Source organism: Pygoscelis adeliae, unplaced genomic scaffold (genome assembly GCF_000699105.1).
Source record: "Pygoscelis adeliae isolate BGI_AS28 unplaced genomic scaffold, ASM69910v1 Scaffold133, whole genome shotgun sequence".
Lineage (NCBI taxonomy): Eukaryota > Metazoa > Chordata > Aves > Sphenisciformes > Spheniscidae > Pygoscelis > Pygoscelis adeliae.
The window spans coordinates 307,107-314,108 of record NW_008824475.1 but is presented as its reverse complement, the minus strand read 5'-3'; the positions used below and the strand labels follow the sequence as shown (position 1 = coordinate 314,108).

Below are 7,002 nucleotides of genomic sequence, written 5' to 3'. Positions count from 1 at the left end.
TATACACCACACATGGGATTTATGCCAACCTGCCCAATAGCAAAACATTGTACAGTTCCAAATCTGTGGTCTCAAGCTTAGAGCTCAAAACATATGGAAACAGCTTTAGTTAAATCCCCCCAGATAAAAAGGCAGTTCCGGTGTATTAGAAGGCAAATATGTTGTAAATCATAAGCATCAAGTGAGAAATCCTGTCAAGTTAAAATGTAGAATACCAAATTTATGTATGTAAGCAGAAATAAGGAATACATGTTTCAGAACTTGGCATTGAATAGAAGCTGGTAAATGCATTTTGCAGTTTGCTTATGCACTTAGTTTTGCTTGTGATTTTACAGGATTATGGTGAGTACACAGCACCGATCACCTCCAGTACATTTTCTTTTGCAACAAAAGATTGAAGTACTTTTTCCTCATGTTTGATCAAATTCCTAGAGATGTTTGAAATGAAGGAGAACAAAATAAGTCACTAGTTAAATTTACAGCTGTGTCTACATGTTTTTGGAGACAACACCCAGAATTTTTTGATGCGTATTTTAACTACTTAGCCCCAGATTCACACAGCTATCTGTCCTTTCAAAAACTACCCTCCACCTGGTGTCTTAACTTGCCTTGATTGCAAGGGTTGTTTCTCTTGATTTTTTTGCAGGCTATGTTTCTAATTAGGAGGTAGACATCTAATCAGCATTTGTGGACCTATGTTTTAACAAAATGATAATGGAAATGCCAAGTGTTCTTATCTTCTAAAGTGAAGCCCTGCCTGTTTTACTTAAATTCAGTGTAATTTCTGATTAACTGACCTTTTAAGTAAAGCCCTTATGCTTTATAGGGTGTTGTTACTCTGCCCTGAATATTGTCATATAATGCCTTTTAGCTAATTGGTGCCTGTGTATTTATCAAGAGGAGTGAACTGATGTTACCTGTTTTGCAGATACGCAACTTGAAAGCATAGGAGTGTACTGTATACCTCTGTTACAAATTGAGGGAGCTGTTTGTTAAAAACGAGTGAGTTGGGATGAAGAATTCAGCACTGTATTGCTGCAGCTTATGTTCAACTTCAGAAGCAACAAATTTTAGAAATTGGACCTTTGCAGCCTGTGTGACTCAGCAGACTTCTGTACTGGCACCCTTGCTCCTGAGGATTCTTTTTTCTATTTGCTTCAGCTCTGTAAAAGAGACACAGTGGTCCAGATAGGTTTAGTCACAGAGTTTACGTGTTCGTAACAACTCTTCACCCAGCAATCTTGGCCATCCAAACTTTTGTGATAATTGCACTTCATCTATTTTTGTTTGAAAAAAACCCAACCGGTTACTAATTACTGTAAACTACAAGAGCCACAGTTCTTTGTATCTGCATAGATAAATCTGTAGTGGGGCTATATTTGACAAAGAGTTTTCAGATTAGGTCAGGTCTGACTGAGGATTTGAAGTAGAAGGTACTTTGTGGCTTTGCAAATAAGTTCTGAGTATATCTCCACCTCAGGATAAGTAGAATAAAAGAGGGCAGAAGGATGTTTGTGGGAGAAGTAGACTAGGAAGATTCGTATGTTAAGATGAAAGCAGGTGAGTAGAAGACTAAACAGTGAAGGCCTTTGAAGAGGAGACAAGAAACTTGATCTTCACGCAGGCAGAGGAATAGCACTGGAGGTGGTAGAAAGTACAGAAAACCAGGAATGGTCAGCCTTTTAGCATCAGCATTGCAAATAGCAGTCCATTAACTGTAGTTGTACTCCTTTATATATACGAATTGAGTGAGAACATATGCTTGGTTAGTGAGGGATTATTTTACTGTTTAATATGAAAGCATTTTGTTAATGGGAGAAGATTTTTTTCTTGAGTAATATTTAGCTAAAATCTAGAATTGATGGGGGTGTGGGAACACATGCAATGTTTTTCCTGGGTATGAATACAGGGCTGTTAGGTTCATTGTTGTTCCATTACCAACATATCCACTTTAGAGAATAAATCAGTAGACAGGTAACTAATACTAAATAATGTCAGGATTCTTTGCAAGGAATTCTTTGTTCTGCTCCTCTTCAGAAGCGAAAGAAAAGGCAGTGTCCTATTGTGGTCTTTGTCTTCACTCTGTAGGATCTTACATAATTATTTCCATTGCATCATCACGGCAGTATACGGCTCACTTTCCCTGCTGGTATAGCAGTAAGTAGGGAAGGATGAGAGAAGCTTTCCTGGCAAACTGCTCCTTGGCACATTACTTGAAAACAAGCATGTGCATATAGAGATCATTCCACTCCACTTAGTACTAAAAGGACAGGTTTATACTGCCTAGGGAGAGCTTCTCTTATGGATTAGAGTTCCCTTTCTAAGCAGATCTGTCGGATATGGGATCTGGAGCCTTCCTTTCTTCTTCATGTATAACCTCAGTAAGTTTCCACTAGTTACAGATAGTGGAGTTTCTTATCCCTTCACCCTTATTCTGTGGAGGTTCTGATGAGGCCTCATGGTTGAGTAATTTCTGCCTGAGGGTGGGGCTGAAGCATTAATGCATATTCTTTGTAGGTGCTCAGGAATGGAGCTGGATTCAATTATATTGCCTGCAGGGAGCTTATGAAGAGTACTGATAGGTCATAGATGGGGATTATGCATACTGTGTTGTGTAATGGTGGTGGAAGCTGAGGAAAAATAAACTCTCCAGTAAATCTGTGCTTGCGGGATAGTACCTTCATCATAAGAACGCAGCCTTGTTGAACAGCTTGGCCAGAGTGCTTGAGTGCTGTAAGAGTGCCATGGCTTAAATGAAAACGTACATGCTACCAGCCTATGTATCTTCCCAGTGGCCTCTGGTCTGACATTTGCTTACGTTCTACAGAAATGTGATGCTATTGACATCATTGTTTTAGTTGAAAACTATATACATTAAAAATTATTGGCATTTTTGTCCTACACTTGAGTTGTGGTAGTTTGAAAGTTTGGAACTGTAGGTGAGGTGTGCTGTTTCCTTCATGAGCTCATTCTCTACAAACACAGAACCACTCTCCTTCTGTAGGACACCTTGCTTTAGCGCATCGTTCACTCCGAGGAATGAAAGAGTTAGATAATGAGAAGCTAATGGCATACTGTCACAGGATATCCCTCTCTAGCAGATACAAAGTAGCCAAAACATTACAGAGGAAGAGTAATTTCTGTTCTTATTTTCAGTTTGGAAAAGTAATTCCATGTGCCATTATGTTGATCTTTCTTTGGTGTATCAAATAATTTGTTTTACTTAGGTATGTTTAATCTTATTTGATGGACGTTTTGGCTGGCAAATGGAATACTGGTCACTAGTTTATCTGATAATGCCCTGGGCTAGTTTAGATTTAAGGAAAGATAAGGTTGTACTGTCCTTTATTATACTTTTATATTTATTGTAAATAAAGAATAACAGTTCTAAACTTAATGGTTTCATAGAAGTCTGAGTCAAAGAGGGCATTCAGTACCTCAGCCTTTTCCATGTCCTGTGCTCCATTCAGCAGCAGGCCCACATTTTCCCTAGTCTTCCTTTTGTCACCTATGTAGCTATGGAAGCCCTTCTTGTTACCTTGACATCCCTTGCCAGATTCAACTCTAGGTGGACTTCGGCTTTCCTAACCATGTCTCTGCGTGCTTGGACAGTGTCTATATATTCCTCTCAGGTTACCTGTCCCTGCTTCCACCCTCTGTATTCTCCCTTTTTATGTTTGAGTTTTGCCAGGAGCTCCTTGTTCATCCATGCAGGCATTTTTAGCTGACTTCTTGGTCATTTGGATGGACTGCTCTTGAGCTTGAAGGAGGTGGTCTTTGAATAACCAGCTTTCTTGGACCTTCTTCCCTCCAGAGCCGTTATTCCATGGTACTTCTTCAAGTAGATCCCTGAAGACACCAAAATCTCCTCTTCTGAAGACCAGGGTTGTGATCTTGCTTTTTGCCCGGCTTCTCAGGATCCTGAACTCCACCATCTCATGGTCATTGCAGCCAAGGCTGCTTTTGACCTTCATATCCCCAACAAGTCCTTCCACGTTAGTAAGTATGAGGTCCAGCAGAGCACCTCTCCTCATCACCTCCTCTGTCACTTGGGTTGGCAAGTTGTCATTGATGCCCTCTGGGAACTTGCTGGATTGATTATGCTCGGTTGTGTTGTTCCTCCAGCAGATACTTGGGTGGTTGAAGTCCCTCATCAGGACCAGGGTCTGCGAATGTGAGGCTACTTCTAGCTGTCTGTAGAGTGCCTCATCCACCTCTTCTTCCTGGTCCCAGGGTAAAATAAATTCCTGCATGCTGAGTAAAAGTCAGCAGACAGCACTGTCGCCTTTTTTTTAGTGAAGCAGATGCTCAGAATGTTTGAAAGTTTCTCCTTTTTTCTTTCTGTGATATGAACTGGAGTTTTAGAGGATTTGAGGGAGAGCCTAGAAACTGGAGCCTGATGTCTTGTAAGGAGAAATATTTCTGTGACATTATCAATGACCGATGCAGAACTAGAATATGAAGAAATGTAAAAAGTTCAGTTCAGATTTTGAAAGGGTTAAGTTTAGTTCTTCTTTTTTTTTTTTCCTACCAAGAGTCTGGACACAAGTTGTCATAACAGCCTGTAATACATGCTTGTGTTTACCAGAGCTGTTAATGCTATAATGGCAAAATACTGGATAGAACTGTTCTTTTCTATTTTATAGAGAAATATTGCTCGTGATTTAAGCAGGATCACAGCTGCACAAGACATGCACAAGTCTGCTTGCTTCTTCTGAATCTTCGTTCTGTAGTGTCATAAATCAGGGACAGCTTTTGGCCCAGGAACTGGGCTTCTGGCAGCTGCAGGAATGTTGCCATGAGAGTTGCAATGCCCGTATGCTTGCAGCGGACCGGGACATCTGCTTGAGACCTGAGCCTGCTCATTGACTTTGCTTGTGCCAAATCTGCTCCATAGCAGACACAGATAAGCCCCATCTCCTTACACTGAGGCACTTTCTAAAATTTAGCACGTGCCCTGTTGCTGAGCTGTTTGGTTACAACAGCGATTTCTCTTTTGTCAGACGTCTTCATTTTTTTGGTCCACCAATTACTTTAACAGTTACTACGTTTTTAAACAACCTTCACCTACTTTTATGTGTTACAATAGCTTATGTGCTTAAGTAGATCATGCTGTATTACCTGGAATGCAGTACTCTTTGTTACATGGTGTTTGTGATCTGATCATGTGCTGGAGAAGCTGGTTTCAGATAATCAACACTTAGCTCTCTGTGAGGCTGCACAGAGCTGATCTTGTGAGTGAACTTCACATTATTCATCTATAAAAGGAATGGTGGAGGTCCAGTGAACTCCAAAGCAGTTGTTGTGAGGCTTAGCTTCGTGACTGAGGATTCTTACACAACTTGTTTTTACATTAGACTCTTAAGATATGGCCTCAATAAGTATCTCATTTTTAATAGCACTATTTCCCTTCTTAAAATAATTCAGGCAAGATAATTTTAAAGCTAGAGGTGATCTTTTTCTACTACATTTTACTGCTTGATGAGTCTAGGGAGATTAAAATGTGGTTCTTCTTTTGCAAAAAGCATAAACCACTGAAACAAAATGAGGTAACTGGACTTATTTCAGTGCAACTGAGAGCTTAATTTGGCTGTTTTCTGCCTCCTATTCATATGCACTTTTGTTTTTTTTGATGGAATCTACGTAACTGCAAACTGCTAGCCCTGCTTTTTGATTTAGGAAGTCTCTCCTGTCTCCCAAATGCTAGCTGGAGAAATTAACGTAAAAAACAGAAGGAAAAAAATCCAACAGAACAAATGAAAAATCAAATACATATTTGTGCACATATGTAGTCCGGTATATAAAGTAGGTCGAAGTTTAGCTGTGTAAATCTTAATAGTGTCCTATGTGATGCAAACAGCCAGCTGTTTTTTGGACACTCTCACAATTAGTCAGACTTTATGCTCATCCTGAGCCTAGAGTATAACTGTGACTACACCAGCTCTATCCTGGGATCTGTTCAAAGGATTCATGTATGTGAACTCTTCTTTCAGGGAGCTTTAGTGGCCAATGACCCTGTCCCTAGCAGCATTATCCCAAGCCTTTATGGGGCTCTTGTCAGACCCTAGAGTGACTTTGTGACATCCTGGCTCAGCTGAGTGCTCCTGTGTTCACCCTCATTTTACAAGAAATATTGTGTGATTTTGCTGAACCTTATGTGTGGTTGCCACATGGAGGAAGTCATTTGTGCAATACCAGTGCCATTTCCTGACTTAAAGTCAGAGATAATGTCTTCCCAAGGAAGATGAAATTAATCACATGGTTTGTAAAAAGAGATGCCTATTCCCACTCCTACAGCGGCAGCAACATAAAAAATTATATTTTCTTGTGATTTCTTCAATATCCCAAATCATACAGAAATTTCTGCTACAGAAGGACTAATAAGAACTCTTATTGTGACTTCAACAGTATAGTTATCAGATGACATTGTTAGCATATTTTTCAACTTAAATAATACTGAAAGTAGCTGTGTGTTACTTGTGCTGTCATGTGCACTTCATTGTGCACATTCCCCCTGCACTGTCATGTGGCAGGGAAGAATACTGAAAGGAACAGGAAAACACACCTGATCAACATGTGGCTCAGGGGCTGGTGCCATCGGAGGAATTTTGGCTTTTTTGATCATGGGGAGGTTTACACGGCACCGGGCCTGCTGGCGACAGATGGAGTTCAGCTGTCTCACAGGGGGAAAAGGATTCTAGCTCATGAATTGGCGGGGCTCATCGAGAGGGCTTTAAACTAGGTTCGAAGGGGGAAGGGGATAAAACCAGGCTCACTAGAGGTGAGCCTGGGGGTGGCATGCCAATGCTGGGGGTGAAATCGATAGCCCAGCTCAAGTGCATCTACACCAATGCACGCAGCATGGGCGGCAAACAGGAGGAGCTGGAAGCCATTGTGCAGCGGGAGAGGTATGACTTAGTCGCCATCACAGAAACATGGTGGGGTGACTCTCACGATTGGAGTGCTGCAATGGATGGCTATAGACTCTTCAGAAGGGACAGG

The 7,002-nt window shown here is 40.9% G+C and overlaps 1 protein-coding gene across 2 annotated transcripts in view; it reads left to right on the top strand.

Moving 5' to 3' along the window:
• TBC1D1 (TBC1 (tre-2/USP6, BUB2, cdc16) domain family, member 1) overlaps positions 1 to 7,002 on the top strand; it is a 112,165-nt gene that overhangs the window by 1,462 nt on the left and 103,701 nt on the right. The window lies entirely within an intron of this gene.